This window comes from Thermobia domestica, chromosome 4 (genome assembly GCF_964235325.1).
Source record: "Thermobia domestica chromosome 4, izTheDome1.hap1.1, whole genome shotgun sequence".
In the NCBI taxonomy this organism is placed as follows: Eukaryota; Metazoa; Arthropoda; class Insecta; order Zygentoma; family Lepismatidae; genus Thermobia; species Thermobia domestica.
This window is the reverse complement of record NC_137457.1, coordinates 147,626,268-147,645,717: the sequence shown is the minus strand read 5'-3', so window position 1 is coordinate 147,645,717 and position 19,450 is coordinate 147,626,268. Positions and strand designations below refer to the sequence as shown.

At 35.2% G+C, this 19,450-nt stretch overlaps 1 long non-coding RNA gene across 1 annotated transcript; it reads left to right on the top strand.

Annotated features, from left to right (window-relative positions):
• The first annotated feature begins 4,380 nt into the window (after positions 1 to 4,380).
• LOC145683379 (uncharacterized) lies at positions 4,381 to 18,033 on the top strand. The gene is made up of 4 exons (XR_014131067.1): positions 4,381 to 4,674; positions 11,388 to 11,547; positions 13,627 to 13,769; positions 17,246 to 18,033. It is a non-coding gene; the product is annotated as an uncharacterized LOC145683379 (long non-coding RNA).
• Positions 18,034 to 19,450: the final 1,417 nt, after the last annotated feature.

The window sequence follows — 19,450 nt, the reverse complement described above, 5'->3', positions numbered from 1 at the left end:
ATAGTTTACAGAAAAAAATTTTGTATATTAAGTAAAAGGATGATAGGAATGATGCTCGCATTTGTCCTGACCCGCTAGTAAACGTGCACGACCCTGGCCACAATTTTTGTTTTAATTTGAACCACTTCGTTTATGTCTTGTGTTATTGATACCACGACATTTTACAGCAGAAGTTTTTGTATAGTAAGTAAACGTATAATCGGGATGATAATCGCATGGGTCCGCACCCGCTAGTGAACGTGCACGACCCTGGCCACAAAAGTTTTTGTAAATTTGAACCATTTCGTTTATGTCTTGTGGTATTGATACCACGACAGTTTAATGCACAAATTTTTGTATAGTAAGTAAAGGGATAATAGGGATGATGATAGCATCGCTCTTGACCCGCTAGTGAACGTGCATGACCCTGGCCACAAAAGTTTTTATACATTTGAACCATTTCGTTTTTTTCTTGTTGTATTGATACCATGATATTTTACAGCACAAATTTTTGTATATTAAGTAATGGGATGATAGGGATCATGATTGCATGGGTCCTTATGAGCGTGGAGTAGGCTAGTTATAGGATTTTATTTTTCTACATTTTAACTTTGTAGTGCTTTCATCCCTGTGTATTCTTGTATGACTTTGAACGTCCTTAGTTTTGTGGCTGGTGTTTGTGGCTAATATGGGCGAGGTTCAATTGTCAGTTTTTTAGAATGACGGGTTACGACATTTTTTTCTCAGCACTCATAACTAAATATTTTACCTATATGAAAATAAGTGTATTTTCGTACTTTGTTATTTTGGAATACCCAAAAAGTTTATTAGATTTAAGTATGTTGTTTCCCTTTGTAAAATATATAACCAAAAAGCAATTAGTCAAAAATGGAAATAATTTTTGTCGTCATAACTAGTTAAATCCAGTAAAGTATAGTACTATTACAGAGTTTACAATGAAGCGCTAATGGTAATACGTTTTGACATATTTCAATTTCAAAATTAATAATGGGGTCAAATCTGACCCACGATAGTACTTATGCAGTATAGAAATAACGATAGTAGTCAAGAGTTAATTCCATCATCATCTTCTTCTTTCTCATGCTTCCTTCCTTTCATGATGATCATCTTCTTCTTCTATCCCGATTACATCATCTGCTTCTCTTAGAAGGACTTGCGTCTCTATTTCGCACGTCCTCTTCCTCTTCTTCTTCTATGACGTTAATAAAGTCCGAAGTTTCTTTTAATAATTCTTGCGTACTCTTTTTGTATTTCAATTTTATTCCCCCTATAAGTATAATAAGTAATTCAAAAAGGATATTTTCCTGTATGTATATGTATTTATACAGGATATATATAAAGGATCTAAATACTTTAAAAGAATATATGCGTATGTAAAAGAGAATATATATATATATATATATATATATATATATATATATATATATATATATATATTTAAATAAGGCATAACAATATCGATAAGGAATGTACACTTCTCTTTGTTTATTTGTATTCAACCAAAAATAAGAAATGTATATCCACACCACACTTCAAATAGTTATATATATATATTTCGAACAAATTTGAATTCGTTATAGTGAAAGACAGAACTGTCAAGGAAACAATAACATACATTTTTATTATCACATGTGTACTGAAAATGTTTTCTGTTTTTACTTCTGTGATAAAATAAACACGTACAGGTATCTTCATAGTTTGCTTCAAATGTATTGTGTGATGAACTAACGTTCTATACGTCTTTTTTATAATTATTCTTTCAGTCTGACCAATAATCTCAGCGACCACGGAAAAATATATATTTCACACTAATATTGACCGTTTCTACCTATCAGCTATCCCTATTCCCATCTCCTCTACGCTAAGGTGGAAGATTGATTAATGTAAGTTGATAATGCTGATTTTTTGAAATGATATAACGGAATGAAGCGGAAGTATCTCCTTACATTGTACCCGTGAGTTTTCTCGATGTACTCTCTATTTCTCTCTCGTTCCATATTTTATTTAACTATAATTCACTTAGGGGCACTGTGGCTCAGTGCTTAGAGTTCTTGGTTCGATTGCGGCTCTCCAATTTTCTCTCACTTTGTCCTTTGCATAAGAAGCATATTTGTGAGTCGTTAAAGTGGAATATTTAATGTCTACCTTACGGGGCACGGTGTACTTATCTCCGATGATTAAGGTCTCTGATTCGACTTCTGAGCGAGTAAATTTGTAGTGGACAACATCGTTCCCGTGAGTTTTGTTGATGTACTCTCTCTCTCTCTCTGTCTCATTTCACAATTTTATTCCACTATCATTCACTTAGGATCACGGTGGTTCAGTGCTTGCGGTCCTTTGTTGGATCACAGCTCGCGCCTTGTGGACTTTGTACTGGACAAACACTGTACTTGTGAGTTGTCTCGGGGCTTTCCTGTTTCCTCCCACTTTCTCCTTAGCGTAAAGAGTATATTTGTGGGACGTTAAACTGAAAGGTTTCATCTCTACTTTACGTGGTACGGTGTATTTATCTCTGGTGATTACGGTACCTGATTCGATCTCCAAGCGAGAACATATGTGGTGGACAACATCGTGCCCGTGAGTTTTCTCGATGTACTCTCCCTCTCCCGTTCCAAATTTTATTTCATTATGATACAATTAGGTTCACTGTGGCTCAGTTCCTGGGGTCCTTTGTTCGATCACAGCTCTCGCCGTTAACTTTGCACTGGATAGATACTTTACTCGTGGGTTTTCTCGGGGCTCTCACATGTCCTTCCAATTTCATTCTGCCATGTTTGTTCAATATTTGGCGGTCCCCGAACATATGCTACACACAGTCAGACAGAGAGATAAATACTTTTATTTTTATTACATAAATATAGGGACGATTGTTCATTGTGAAAACATTTGTGAGTGTCAAGAACAACTATTGTGTGCTATGCTTTGACCTCTCTCTCTTTCTCTCTCGTTCCGCATTTTATTTCAATATCATTCACTTAGGGACACGGAGGCTCAGCGCTTGGGATCTTTGGTTCGATCACAGCTCAAGCCAGGTGGACTTTGTACTGGACAAGCACTGTATTCAAGGAGTTTTTCGGGGTTCTCCCATTTCCTCCCACTTTCTTCTTCATTCTACCATGGGACTATTGTTCAATGTTCGGTGGTCCCCGAGCACATACTACAGACAGACAGATAGATAACATTTTTAATTTATTTATATTACATACGTAAAGGGCGTTTGCTCACTTTTAAAACAGTCATTGCATGTGTGCTGTGGTTTGACCTCTCTCTCTCGTTCCGTAAGGGGCACGGTGGTTCACTGCTTGGTGGTCCTTGGTTCGATCGCAGAGCGCGGCGTGTGGGCTTTGTACTGTACTCGTGGGTTTTCTACTTGCTCTTCGTTCTCCTTCCACAAATTTTATTCCATTATCATTCACTTAGAGACACGGTGGGTCAGTGCTTGGCGTACATGGTTCAATCCCAGCACGCGCCGTGTGGGCTTTGTAATGGACAAACACTGCACTCGTGGATCTCCCGTTTGTTCAAACTTCCGTCTTCATTCTACCATGGTACGTATGTTCAATGTTAAAATAAGCAAGTTTGTTCGTCCCCGAGCACATAGAACAGACTGACAGACAGACAGATAAACATGATATTATCAAAACTAAAACACATAATATACCTCTAGTTTCGTAATATTAGTTTAACATACAACTACAAGTGATACGTTTTTGTCGTTCAACGTTCACTATCTGCTCTATACGAGACTCCAGACATTTCCCACGATACCTGTGAAAGAATTGAAATACAAATTATCAATATTCCGACCTCTTATCTTTTGTTCTTGAAACGAAACACTTTTAAGACTCAATTCGATGTACAACGAAGAGAAATAGCACGAAACAAACATTGACACCTCATTCAGATTCGCTTATATATATATATATATATATATATATATATATATATATATATATATATATATATATATATATATATATATATATATATGTGTGTGTGTGTGTGTGTGTGTGTGTGTGTGTTTTAAAGTTAGAATTCATTGTCATTACCAAATGATTCTTTATTCTTTAAGCTCCTTTCTAAACAAAAGAAGATATACCGTTTTAATGCGTAATGACATATCCATGGTACGTGTACAGTAAATATTATTATTATTATTTAATTACTCTGAATATTTCTAAGTTCTGTTTTTACTTACCTACTTTAATAAATACAGCAACTGAATTCGGATATTGATTTCACTGAAAGAGGAAGCACTGCATACACACTCTAAAAACGAGTACTGTTATCAGAACCATAAAAATATAGTTAAAATTGGCATTGTCATTGGAAACATTATTCTGGTTATATATATAATAATATTATTATTTTCTATGTTACCAGAATGATATGAGAAAATTCGTATGAGCTGTGTGAAAAATATTGCATAGTTATCATTTTTATTGTTATAAAAATTATATATATAGCTCCATAAACAATATGTATGATTGGTTGTGCTATTCCGTGTTTGCGCATGCGCAGAAAGACGTGCAGGAAGAAAGAAGCGAAGCCGCCATTTTCTTGTTCAATCGTATCGTTTCTGATATTTGTATGAATTTGTTGTAAAATGAGTGGAAAAAACTGTTGAATTGTTACGAAACTGGGAATTTGAAGACCTTATAAGAACTTTTCAAGGTAAGTTTAGTATTTTAAAAGAAATGTGTGAAAAAATATATGCTTCATTTTGTTTAAATTCTGTGATTGAGTAATTCAATTTTAAAAACATAGTGATTTTAATTCGTGTTACCTCGGCCGTATATTAAAGCAGAACTGGTCGTACTATCCTGTATTATGGAGGCATACTTATAATCATGCAATATTCTTTTAGCGCCAAGTACAATCTTTGTGTTTTAGAAAGTGTTTCTTAACGGGGAAGCTGCATTGTGACCCTATAATCAACGGGGCTGGCATAGGTTGTTACTATTTCCAGCATCAACCTAAGTTACATAATGGAATAAAGGTTCAGGGACGCATTTAGAGTTCACAGACAGGAAAATTTGTGGTGAGGGTTGGGCTTTTGGGTAATTGCATATTAGGAGATAAAAGTTGGAAAATGTTACTATAGCAACTCATTATACGATACAAAGTAAATTTCACAGAATAAATATTGGGGAAGGTTATAGAATGCTCACCCCCATGGCAGGTTAGTATCCAGTTTGGTTCCTTTCTTTATCAATACTCAATTCACATGGTATTGCTGAGCAAGCGATAGCGAGTGAAGGCAGGTTAAAACTCCTCAGGGCATGTTATCTTCTATTATTATAACTAAATGTAGATATCTGGGCTCTTGCCTAAATGTTGCTGTGAGACGGGTACGGGAAGACTACAGGTTCGAGCTAAGAATCTCACGTCCGAGCGACTCTACGTAGAATCCGGGTTATTCTAACTATATAACCCCAGGGAAAGGATTGCTCGAGCAAACGGGTTAGCCCTATACCAAATAGAAAATTCATATGTAAAATACAGTGTGAAATATTTTTCATAAAGGAATGAGAGTGTGAATAGAAGTAATTACTATTAGTGTACAGCGTATTGAGTTGAATTTTGAGTGATAGTGTAAGTTTGCTCTTCTACTGCCTTCGTTTATGCGTATACCCCATTCGCTGACGCACCCTTCGCTACCGTCGGGCCCGCTGCTGCGCTCCTGCTCTGACTCGGTTAGATAACATTCTTGGTTTTTACTGAGCACCTGGCACAATTTGGTTCATGGTTTATGCACTTTAGTTTTTATGCGATACATCCACGCTATTTACAGTCAGACACCGTAAAGTGAGTCTGCAAGTAGTAATGGAGCTACTCATTTAGTGCATTCTCTGCTAAAAGAAACACAAACCTCTAACCTGATCTGAAAATGTAAGAAATGTGTGAAAATTTGGTACAACTGTCTGCTCGAGTAATGCCCCAAGGAACTCTAAATGTTTCTTCGTGGGTGTGTGTTTAGCGTATGTGACTTTTTTTTGTGGGTAACTCAGGTTGGAACTCACATAGTTCGTATCCCACACAGTGTTCGTAGGTTCTCTTAAGAAAATTTCCCTCGACTGAAACAGAATTTTCCCTTTTCGTGTCAAATTTTCCCTAGTTTGTTGATTGAGTTGATTTTGAGTTTAACGTCCCATTTAGCAGCGATGTTATATGAGACGTGGACCTACTCATTAACATGGAATCGGAACCACATCAGCATGCGCCGGAAATCGATCCCAGGTCTCCCACGCCAAGGGCGAAACGCTAACCGTTAACCACGAAGAGCCCTTTCCCTACTTTGTTGAATGTTTAATTCCTATGATGCACGGTATGTTGTAAGATTACTTTAGTTAGACAATATATTGAAGGAAGTATGAACTACATTTATTTTATTCATTTCCTTTTCGTTTCTAACATTTTTAAACTAAAAAGAAAAAAAAAAAACATCCAGTCAACAATTGACGCAAATTATGCTACTTTGAATACACACTAAACTCTGGCTATTGCATTGGTTTATTTCTGAAGAACAAACATAATATGGAACATTTATATTGAGCTCCTTCTTGGCTAAACTGTTTTCGTGCGCGCCTTTCGCGTGGGAGACCCGGGTTCGATTTCCGGCGGGAGCTCATGTGGTTCGGATTCCACGTTAATCAGTAGGTCCCGTCTCATATAGCCTCGCTACGCAAAGGGACGATAAAGTCAAGTCAACAACTAAACATTTATATTGAATTATAAGTCAGTGCGAGAATTTCCCTAGATTTTGACGTTTTATCATAAAATGTCCCTTTTCGCTAAATTTACTTTTGAAATTTTCCTAGATTAGGGAAATTTCCCTGAAACTACGAACAATGATTCCACGTTAATCTTCAGGACCCCGTCTCATCACCAGAGTGTAGGAGGGATTAAAGCTCCAGTGGCGGTTCTTGACGGAAGTCACACGGAAAAGGATTACCATTTTATTACTAGTGTCTAATAGAAGAAAACTTGATACTCAGCATTACTCGAGCAGACGGTTCTACCAAATTTTGACACATTTCTTACATTTTCAGGTCAGAATAAAGTTTTGTATTTCTTTTAACAGAGCATGCACTAAATGAGGAGCTTACTAGATAGTGCATGCAGCAAGGGTGTAGTCATAGAAGTTCCATTGGGGCCAGCCCCCCCAGATGATTTCCTGAGCACCCATATACCAAAATTTTAAAACATTGCCATTAGATTACTTCGTTTCAGTCATTTAAAAATAACAAAGTTGACCGATTCTTACTGATGGAAAAATATCACCGTTTTAAAAAGCTACTGTAAATACTACCATTAAATAATGGTGCTAAACTGATTTGTAAGTACATTATATTTTTTCTATGCTGTAACTAGTGGTTTAGAATACATTTTTATCAACTGGAAAATTTGGTGAAAAACGATGTTATTATTCCGTTTCTCAGTTCGGATCTCATTCGCTTTTTTTTTTTTTTTTTTTTTTTTTTTTTTTTTTTTTTTGCAACTTGATGTAAAACAGGAAGCGAGATATAACTGTTAGTAAAATAATTATGGTGTTTTTATTTTAGTCACGAATAATGAATAAATATTTTTGTCAGGAAATTAAGTGAAATTTAAAAAAAAAATCAGTTTATGGGCAAGATTTTAGAACACAGGTCCTCGTTCTCATTTAGCTGTAATAAAGACAGAAAAGGACGTGCCCCAGCGGGGATCTAACCCGCCTGCACACGCTAACGCACGTTCGTCAATACTATGTGGATTAAACATCAAACTTTGGTGTACAGAAAGGAATCAATCTAGCTGCTAATCCATATAGGGGAACATGCGTTCTAGATCCTTCCCGTCTTCTGTAGATAGATTCTGTGTAAAAGATCCTAAATTGAAATAGTTATGCACAAAGGTATAACGTTTGGTCCTGTCAGTAGTTCTTGGTTACGCATAATTAGAACTAACTGGTACATAATATTTATGGTGATAAAAGCAAATAAATAAATGAGCAGTGTTTTGGTTTTCTGGACGGAAACCAAATTTTCCTGTTTTTTCAGGTTTCAAATCACTACCTGTAACACTTTTTTTTTGGCTTTGTACATTGTAGCTGCTCCCGCTTCAAAAGCGATGGGCCACTCCAAGATAAAACTTCCGCCTATACCCCTGAATGCAGATGACTTGAGGAAGGCTCAGTATAAATATAGTGGGACATGTGGCATAAAAAATCTTCCGTGAATAAAAGATGAACCAACTTGTGCTAGGTTGCCACTAAAAAGCACGAATTCTATTTAACCGATTCAGGGCAGAAGGGTAGAGGGATAGTCCGCGCAGTAGGGAGGGGTGCATCCATAGGGAACAGGCGCGTCAGCGATGGTAGGTATACAAATAAACGAGGATCGTGAACTTACATGTACTAGAGGGGGCGCGATGGCTCAGTGGTAGATCGTTCACCTCCGGTGCTTGGGGTCCGTGGTTCGATCCCAGCTCGCGCCGTGTGGACTTTGTGGTGGACAAACACCGTGCTCGTGGGTTTTCTCGGGGTTCTCCCGTTTACTCCCACTTTCTTCATTCCACCGTTTCATTCATTTCTCATAATCACCGTCTCCTTTAGCCTAACCGGCATGTGCGTGGGACGTTATACTTAAAGATTTCATTTCATTTTTTACATGTACAAGAGGAATTTAAAACTCCAGTGGCCGCTCTTGAGCGAAATCGCATCGGAAGGAATTGCCATTTTATCACCACCGTCTAATAGAAGGAAACTTAATGTACCATACTAATCTTAGTATAATACATTAACAATGAATTGTCTATCAACTTCCTTAGCTTATGCCAATGAAACGTTTATTTTTAATATTCTGACTTCCCTCGAGAACAACCAATGCTCAATTGTTTCTTTTATTGTAGCTTATTTGAATTTAATGTTATTTATCGATAGAAAGTTCGATTTCTTTACCTCCTACTCAGAAGCCTAGGAAGGGTTTGTTTCTCTTTATACTAAGGACACACCATTTTAGTTTTATTTGAAATTATTTCGACCCTGTGTGGTATCTTTGTACGTAATTTTCTCTCGTTACTCTTCTTGTTTTTTTCTTTCTTGTTAAAGGACATTGTTAAAATATCAAAAGGGGCTACCATTGATCAGTAGTAGAGCGTTCACTTCTGGTGCATTGAGTCCCTGGTTCGGTCCCAACTCGCACCATGTGAACTTTGTGGTGGAGAAGCACCATGTGTGGGTTTTCTCGTGGTTCTCCCGTTTCCTCCCACTATTCTTCCCATCATTCCATTCATTTCTCATCATCATAGTGTCCTTTAGCCTAACTGGCATAACCATGCGATGTAAAACTTAATGATTTCATTTCATGTGTAATTTAATCGATGAACTAGTGTTCAGCGGTATATCTCCTAATATTGCATAGTTTTACATTTTCGAATGCTACTACGGTACTGTTAAAATAACGTTATGTACATGGCCGTTAATGGCTCTAACATTGAGTAATAAACTTATATTAGAATTTAATAGAGTATCTGAAACTGATAATAAAGTATTTCTTGATTGGAGATGATGCTTTTTTGTCTGCCTGTTTGAATTTCTTGAATCCGTACTACACATGACAAGATTTTCAGGAACTTGATATTGGTTAGGCAACGAATATTGCACAACTTGCACATGCTGGCCACTATACTGTAGCCGCTGTATCCCTGGCTCTGACAGCTATGCGAAAAAGAAAGCGAGGGTTTATACTACACTGACCCCCCCCCCCCACAAGGCCCAGTGAGTGACCGAGCTGTCACCGCGTTGACACGGAAAGCAGACGTTGTTGCCACTCTGTCTTCTTCCTTTCGTTTGTGCATAGTTGAGTGAAAAGTACTTTGAGATTGTATTCGATTATTGCAACTTTGAGTTGTTTCCTTTCCTTTTTGGGTGTTTGGGTGTGCTCTTAAGAATATTGTTGTATTTAATTGGTGACAATGGTTAGTTCTTCAGAACCGAAGCCAAAGAAAATAGGAGTGTATAAAGGATAAAACCGAGAATTTATATGGAGACTTCGTGAATATTTCGAGTACTAGCGCGATAATGGAGGTCCTCTTCTTCCTGTGACCAGTGTGGTGAACAGAGTTGCTGATGTCTTGCGTGTGGGAACATCCACTGTTTAGAACATAACAAACTAAAAATGTTCTGAAGAACTTAATTCTCCTTCTGCAGTTTTGGTTACTCCAGGCCCCCCCCCCCCAAAAAAAAAAAAAAAAAAAAAGCTACTTTTGTATAGTTTTCTTACACGGAAAGTTTAAAAAATCCATGAAAATTCATCATTTCTTAAGCAATCCATTTCGATTAAATTCGCTTGCTTTCTCTGTTTATTCCTAGTGTACCTGTATACGGTTAAACCCACGACAAATTGGCAACATTGTTTTGTCCACATGCAGAACTGTCGGAGCCAGAGACGTAGCGGCTCTAGTATACTAAGATACCGGTTCAATAGCCAATAAAGGCAACCAGCGGCAGACGGAATAGGATTCGAAAGTAGTGTATGTTGTAAAGGTACTTAGAATTAAAAAGTAGTGTATGTTCTAAAGGTACTTCTTTCGTTTCACAATTTAGTACAGGAAAATGAAGGTCGTACTTGAATAAGGAAAACATAGTCAAAAAAGCTAACATTTCCGTTTTCCTCCCAAAATCCGGCTCTATGCGTGATTAGAGTGCAAAATTAAAAAGATTGTATAATATTTTAAAAACTGTTTAGGCGCAGAACAGGGATATTGAAAGAAAAGATGTGGAAAAATGTTAGATTAGTAATACATAATACAAAATGTTTTATTACAAGGCTTCGGATAGTCATGCACTAAAAACCTCAAAATATGCATGCAAATATGTCCTCTTTTCTGTTGATATGCCGAAATGCAATCATAGATAGCACATAACTAGCTTACTTGTCTCTTCAAAACTGCTGGAGTGTTATCATCAATGGATAAAGGTGACCCCTGTTTCAACTGGATTCCATTGCAAGGAATTTGGTCAGTGACATTTTGTAGCAGATTTCTGATCACTCAACAAGATAGAAAATCTGTGCAAAAATAGAATTTCCGTCCTAGCAGGGGCAATTTTATAAAAAAAAAAAAAAAATCATCGATAAATGAGTTATATTTCCATGTTCACTTACAAATTATGGTCTTCTTTGCAGCAGATACCATTGAATGTGCATTAGAAGAAAAACAGATGCTGTAAAATATGCAGTGTCTCGTAAAATACGATAAATATGCATTTGCATAAGAAACATGGAAAATGCATAACTATTCGAAGCCTATTTGTTACCTAGTTCACTGAAATTTAAATATTTTGCTACGAAAAACAATGGTTCATGAAATAAACATATTTATTTACTCCTTCATTTTTCTGATAGATTGAGATTGATTTCACACATAAATACAAAGTATTACGTCTCTTAGAGAAGTGGCCAAACGTGAACACAAAAGTGGAGGAAATTTTGGTAAAGAAACCTAGAAGTCTGCCAGAGACACTATATTTAACAACAGTACTGAAAAGAGAAAATCTTAATTCAGGTTAGTGTTGATATGTTTTCCCGATAAAGAGAATGTGTTTGCCTTTGCTTCGTTTTCAGCAAATAAATGTAATATATTGTTGTAATAGCAGAATTGCAGGAATACAAATTGATTTATTTCAGTGTATATGATACAATAGTGTTAATTACTATTATTAATATTATATTCTGTGCTGCGTCATTTGGGTAAGTCGAAGTGTAGAGAATATTCACTGGCTGTACAGAAGATTCCATTCCGGCATTTGTGAGGTGTGACTGAAATATTCCACGTTAATCTTTAGATGTCCATATCATCACAGTAGTGCAAGAGGGATTTAAAACTCCAGTGGCGGCTTTTGAGGGAAGTCACATCGGAAAGAATTACAATTTTATCACTACCGTCTAATAGAAGAAAACTCAATGTACCTTACTAATCTTTGTATAATACGCTAACAATGAAATGTCGATCAACTTCCTTAGTTTATACCAATAAAATATTTATTTTTAACATTGTGACTTCCCTCGAGAACCACCATTGCTCAGTTGTTTCTTTTATTGTGGCTTATTTGAATTTAATGTTATTTATCGATAGAAGGTTCGATTTCTTCTCCTACTCAAAAGCCTAGGACAAAGTTTGTTTCTCTTTATACTAAGGATACTTCAGTTTAGTTTTATTTGAAATTATTTCCACCCTCTTTGGTATCTTCGTAAATAGCTTTCTGTCGCTGCTGCTCTTCTTGTTTTTTTCTTTCTTGTTATAAGACATTTTTAAAATATCAAAAAGGGACTACGGTTGATCAGTATTAGAGCGTTCATCTGTGGTGCGTGAGGCCCTTGTTCCGATACCAGTACGCGCCTATTGAAAATTGTGGTGGACTAACACTGTGTGAAGAGGTTTTCTCGGGGTTATTCTATTTCCCTCCACTTTCTTCATTCCTCCTCTTCATTCATTTCCATAATCGATGTCTGCTTTAGCCTATACGCAGTTCCATGGAACGTAAAACTCAGATTTCATTTCTTTTGAAATATCAAAATAATTTTTTTTTAAAAAAAAAAACTACACTTTGCGCCATCAAGAGCAGTATCTCTATCCTTCGTGATTCTGGAACTCAATGAATAATTAACACTTCTGACCAGAGTATATACACTTATTTATTAAAACTAAAATACATTGTAACAGTTTCTATAATATAAATATCTATGCTCTGAAGATCTCTTTCAGTTAGTGTTTGATGAAGACAACGTTAAGTTAATTTAGTTTTTAATAAATAAGTGTATATACACTGGTCAGAAATGTTTATTATTCCAAGAGCAGTATGTAATTTTTATTTAGAATGTATCTAATAGCGTGGATTAGCAAGTATGTACATTTTTGGTATAGAGTTTGCTATTTCCCACCATAGTTTCTCAAGGTAGTACCTTCAGCGGGAGAACCTTAGTTACAGTAGTTCAAGGTAGCACTTTTCTCATGGTAACTCAACTGCTAAGAAAGTAAATACAAGACCTCAGGACATGTTTTATAGGTCATTGACTTATTATTGATTACAAAACAGGTTACGAGTCAATCCTTTTTAGCTGAGCAGTGTTAAACTGTCATAGTTCTAGTTTAAAATGGAAAATAACTGGGTCTTTTAGGGTCATAAGATCATGCTTTGTCTTGGAAATGGAGCAGGCAATCATGACATTGCTTCAGTGACTTGACCCAGGTTTTTTTTTTTTTTTTTTTTTTTTTTTTTTTTTTTATGTAGTTACCATGCTTTGTACCCCTGGAATAATTGCCTTGACGAGCATGGTGACATATGTTCAAAATATATATTTATAGTGTCTTACTACTTGTGAATATGCCTTGGAAATAAAGTTTATTCGTGGGAAGTCTTCGCTTTTTTTTTTTTTTTTTTTTTTTTTATTAGCATGATAACACATACTACCGAGTAATTTATGGTTTAAAATAGTGACACAGTGGCTGTAAATTTGATTATGTAACGTAACAAGTATTTCCAAGGGGATGCCTTATACTAAAAGAGAACGATAATGAATAATGTTTCACAGTTTATTTTCTTAAGTTTGAAAGGGATGCTGAATGCTTATTCTTTTCTTCCAGATACAAGAAGCACAGTCCTTTTTACTTTATTGAGAAGACATTTTCCTGTAGTAACATCAACTGCGAAGAAGAAAGACACAGCTGGAACGTGGAGACCCACAAAATACGAAAGCGAACAAAGATTCTCCTTTTTTCACGTAAAGGTAAAAATAATATCATTTACTTTCATATATGAAATTACAAATTTGTATAATAAGCTAGTTTCCGTGCCTTGAAAAGTAAGAAGTGGGAGAATGTATTTCAACTCTGCTTGATCTGAACAAAAAATTATAGGTTTAACACAGATAAAGGGAATTTGGATAAGGATGAGATGGTATCATCTAATTTTATCAATAAGATATAGTCTAAGTAATGAGTTAATATTTTTATTTCAATAAATGTACATAGTTATATTACTGGCGTGTACAAACCAATTATTCACTCCTTATTTGATATAAAACTTGGAAAAAACTTTTATTTTACTGTTCTAAAAAAATGGACCATGTGGTTTTATATTCATAATAACGAGCCACAGAGCCCCGTTGAAGGAATCCTGATAGTGATTCCGAAATATCGGTGAAGTTATTAACACTAGGAGGCGAGTATTTTAATAACTAAAATATAGCATCCTTAACTGTACTTCCTTATTATAACCGGAGGTGGGAGAAATTTACTACTTCCGGTTTTAATATTAATCTACGTAGAGCAAACACTGTTAGGTATGTCGAGAAGCAGCTTTACACAATCAATTTAGTATTGCAAGAATAAGAACCCATTTTTTATCTTGAAACCGTATTCAAACCGGAAGTTGCAAAGATCAACCACTTCAGGTTTTAACGTTGATCGCTATAAAATTGAAACGGTAATAGATGGCAGGAAGTGGTTTTCTGCAATAAATTTAGCGTCTCAATAGTATTTTCTATTTCTAATATATACGAAGAAAAGGAGAGGTAGAAATATACAATAATTTTCAATTGTAATATTGAAAAAAATATATTACGGCATACAAACCAAACTCCTTCACGTGGTGTACACGTGGCAATACTACTTGCTTGTACATACAATAGATCCCATCAATAGGTAATTTAAGAAATTATAAGACAGTATTCATAAATTGTGTAGTTTGTCACGAATTATAAATAACAGCAAGAACAAATCTAATATTACTAATTACAATTGCACAGTTACTTTTTTAATTGCTAGTTTATATATACGGTGAGTCATTTATTATATTCAACCTTAAAACGGAAAACCAGAAGATAACGGTACACACATATTAAGCATCAACACCCGGAGAACAGTCTTGCTAGTGTAATATAAAGTTAGGTTTTTCAGAAAGCAAATTGCATACCATCTTATTACAAATTGCAAATCTACGCTTAAAGAGAAAACAAACAATACCACAATTGATGTTCAGTGGTGGAAACTAACAACCCTAGTTTCCCAAACATGAAAAGAAAAAAAGGGGCGCGGTTGCTCAGTGGTAGAGCGTTCACCTCCAGTGCTTAGGGTCCCTGGTTCGATCCCACCTCGCGCCGTGTGGACTTTGTGGTGGACAAACATCGTACTCATAGGTTTTCTCGGGGTTCTCCCGTTTCCTCCCACTTTTTTCATTCCACCATTTCATTCATTTCTCATCATCACCATCTCCTTTAGCCTAACCGGCATAAGCGTGGGACGTAAAACTTTAAGATTTCATTTTCATGGAAAGAAGAAAGAACTTGGAAGGCTTCTACAATAGAAATGATACGAGGCAAGCTTATCGAATGTACCTTAGTGTCAAACAGTACACTCAATACTTGACATATTGATACGTACAAAATTGTAACAAATTAAAAATTGAACTTTTTCAAAATGCTCTTCTCGAAAATTATATCTCGAACGGTTTGAGATATCAAAGAACAGTAAAGTTATTATGGTTTTAATGTTTTTCGAAAGCAATGTACGTAATTAAATGTGATAGTTACATATTAAACTTTCCAAAGTAAAGCCTTTGAAAAGTCAAATTTTCAGTTTGTTATAATTTTGTTCCTATCTCTTCGAAATACGTCAAATCTTCATGGTAGTATTTTACCAAAAGGTACATTCGATATGCCTTGCCCCGTCTGTCTTATTTGCGTTATTACTATTGTAAAAACCTTCAAATTTGGTTACTTTTTCATGTTTGCTATATTGTAGTATTGTTGGTTTGCAACATTGAGCAATAAGTTTGGCATTGTTTGTTTTCTCTTTAAATGCAGATTTTAAATTTGTAATAACCTAATGTGGTGTTATTTTTTAAAAAAACTAATTTTATATGGGGTTGACATCACTGTTCACTGGATGTTGATGCCTAATATAGATTAATGTGTCCCCCTCCCCCTAGTTGCATCCTACGAAGTTTCGCTCTTCTTCCTCTCTTTTGGTCTTCCCGTTGTAATCATTGGAGTTTATAAATGACGCACCATATATATATATATATATATATTGTACATTGTACAGCGTGTGAATGAACTAGACCACAAACTGTAACAAGTGATTCCTCACATTAAAATAAAAAAAAAAAATGAATCTGCTGTTAAAAGTGCATAGTTTCGGAGTTAAGACTGCCGAAGAAGTGACCAGATTAACTTTAAAGGTCCATAGCTTCATTAGTATGTCCCCTATCCAAATATCCATTTTTGAGAATTCTCTAGTTGTTGCATAACGATTTTTAGACAGGCAGTTTGGGAGTACTCATAAAATTTTAACTAGTCCCAAACTGCTTCTCTAAAAATTGTCGCACAAGTATCGGAGAATTCTGAAACAGATATTCGGATCCAATTGAAATATGCTCCATAGGAGTGGAGCTGCGGAACTTTGAAGTTAATTTTTTCGCGTTTTCGGTAGCTTATAACTCCGAAACTATGCTCTTTCGACCACACTTACTTTCATGTGAGGAGTCGCCTGTTCATTAACACTTATATATATATATGGTGTCTCAAAAGTCCCCTGACATAGGGCAACACTGTTATTATCAGAGTTACAACAAAATGTAAGAGTAAAAACTATCTACAAATATGATGTTTTCACTCTAAAGTGAAGGATTTTTTTTTTTTTAATTGGACGAGCCGTTTGGGCTGTACACTCTTTATGCGCCCAATGTTAAACGAACGTTGGCATTAACCTAGACCCACAACATAAGGAAATGAATTTACTGTTTGAAAGGGGGGCTCTCCGTCGACATGTTAGCGTAAAAGACAGTAACTACATTCACTTATGTTGTGGGTCCAGGTAAATGGCAACGTTGCAGTTTCGTTTAACATTGGGTGCATAAAGAGTGTACAGCCCAAACGGTTCGTCCCATTTAAAAAATCTTTTCACTGTAGATTGAAAATATCATATTTGGAGATAGTTTTCCCTCTTACGTTTTGTTAAAACTCTGATAATAACAGTGTTACCCTATGTCAGGGGACTTTCGAGACAGCCTATATCTATCTATCTATCTATCTATCTATATATATATATATATATATATATATATATATATATATATATATATATATATATATATATATATATGTGTGTGTGTGTGTGTGTGTGTGAGTTTATAGCTTTAAGATTCGTTTTGACTTCGTTTACAATTTATGGACAATTTCTTATTGAGTATATTTGGTTTCAGGCTATAGATGAGTTGCTGTCTGAGTGGAAGAACATAGAGAGAAGATGAAAATATTTGCAAAGAGAAATGTAAAGGCTACAATTTTTGTAATACATTTTCCTTCAGAATATCCATCTATCCACAACCAAAAAGTTCCTTATGTAATCGACAATGTTCTGATCATGCACTCTTGTATATCTGGCCTGCTATTCAAGTTTGGTTTTAAAAAGAATAAAACCTGCATAACGTCTTTTCCAACTGTTCTTTCATAAACTTCTACATCAAATCTTGGAAAGGCTGATCATTGGTTGATCCTTCATAAGTTTCTACATTAAATTTTGGAACAACGTGTACACCAATTCATAAGTCACAGCTGAAGCAACGGGTTTTGGAACATTTTCAACGAGGTTATGGTTAGAAACATTTGCAGTATGGTTAGAAACATCTGTTAGGCTGTTCGTGTTTCTGGAGGTGTTTTCTAAGCGACTTAATATTTAGAAAATCTCGAAAGCAGTATTTTTCTCCGTCGATATTTGCTACAGGTTACAACTTGTGGAAAAAACGAAAGCTGAGAAGAAGATATTTAGGTGATTTAAAGCTAACTTGCACAAGAATGGTGGTATTGTTGATATAGGGATGGTGTTGTTACTAGTATAACTTGTTAAAGTAAAGAAGTATAACTTGTTAATCCTTATTAAAAAGATTACTTTGTTTCAAGACAAATATATTTTGGATATATAATGTATACATTATTTATATTAAGTTGTAATTTAATATAAAATATATTGTGTTGGTTATGAAAAAATAAATACAATTAAATGAATTCTGATAAAGTCTGCTTTGTGCGTTCATTAGCCATTACTTACTATTGAAAAAGTACAAGGAATTACGATAAATAACAAATTATTGTTTTGATGTACACTGAAGGCAAAGTTTCCTCATGACATTTTGTTTAATAGCTTATGATGGATCGTAGTAATTTTTATTCAAAGTATCTTAACAACTTCATATTTGCGTACTTTTATGTATGATATATATATAGATATATATATATGAGACGTTTTTTTTTTTAATTTTCGTTACTACGAGATTTCTGTTAACTTCCTCTGGGGGTTCCTGTTTGCTTAATCTGAGTTATCTTACAACATATTATGACAGGAATCCAACCTGGGTCTCTGACTTACCATGCAGAGTGCAAATTCCATCATATTCAAAGAGTGAAAAATATGAAATAACTGGTTCGAGACTCGAACCCAGGTCTCCGAGAACAACCAAGTCTCCCGGTCTAGTCGTATACTTTTGTTATCCCTCGAATGTACTTGAATTCGTACCTATAGAAGGATTAGTCTGTTCTAAAATAAGTTAGTTTTTCCATTATTATCTAAAAGCTCTATTATACTTATCTACAATCACTATAATAACACTCAATAATTTAAAGGGTTTGTTCTTTCAATGTAACGATACAGGAAAGGAAAAAGAATTATATCAGCATGTGGACATTTATATTTATACGAGAATAGATATCCCAGAAGTTTTCCAGTGTACAATCATGTACAAAAGATCTTGAACATCCATTCCCTTTGTAACAACACCCTATATTATTAGTATTGGTATTGCACTAAACGAAGTCTATATTACTGTAGTCCGCGTCACACGAATTGGCGTGTGGCATCAGCCAATAAGCTCGCAGTGTGCTGTTACTAAGCCTTCAGGGAGGAATCATTCATAATTGATTTTATTCGTATTTGTGGACAATTAAGAATGATTAGAATCCTCCCTGAAGGCTTAGTAACAGCACACTATGAGCTTATTGGCTGATGCCACACGCCAGTTTGGATGAAGCGGACTATAGGTAGTATGGGTCTTTTAATGGGCTATTAACCAAAAATAAAAAGCATGAGTGCAAAAAAAAAAAAAAAAAAAAAGATAAGAAGGTAAGTGTAACTTGACTATATAGCTTATATTGAAACGCTTTCTTTGAATTTCAATTAAGCACGTTTTGTGTTAATTTAATCATATACATTTTGACAAGTTCTTATCGTCAGTAAGTGTTAAGTTCTCTCACAATGGTATTTTTTCACTTTTTTGGTAAGAAACACTGATTTTAAAAGTTCAGTAAATAATTTGAATGATTGACGAACTTCCGCGTTCGTGGCTCTCTGCTCACATTTACAGCAAAATATATCGTAGGTTAAGAATGAATTCTTTTAAATGCTGAGTCCATAT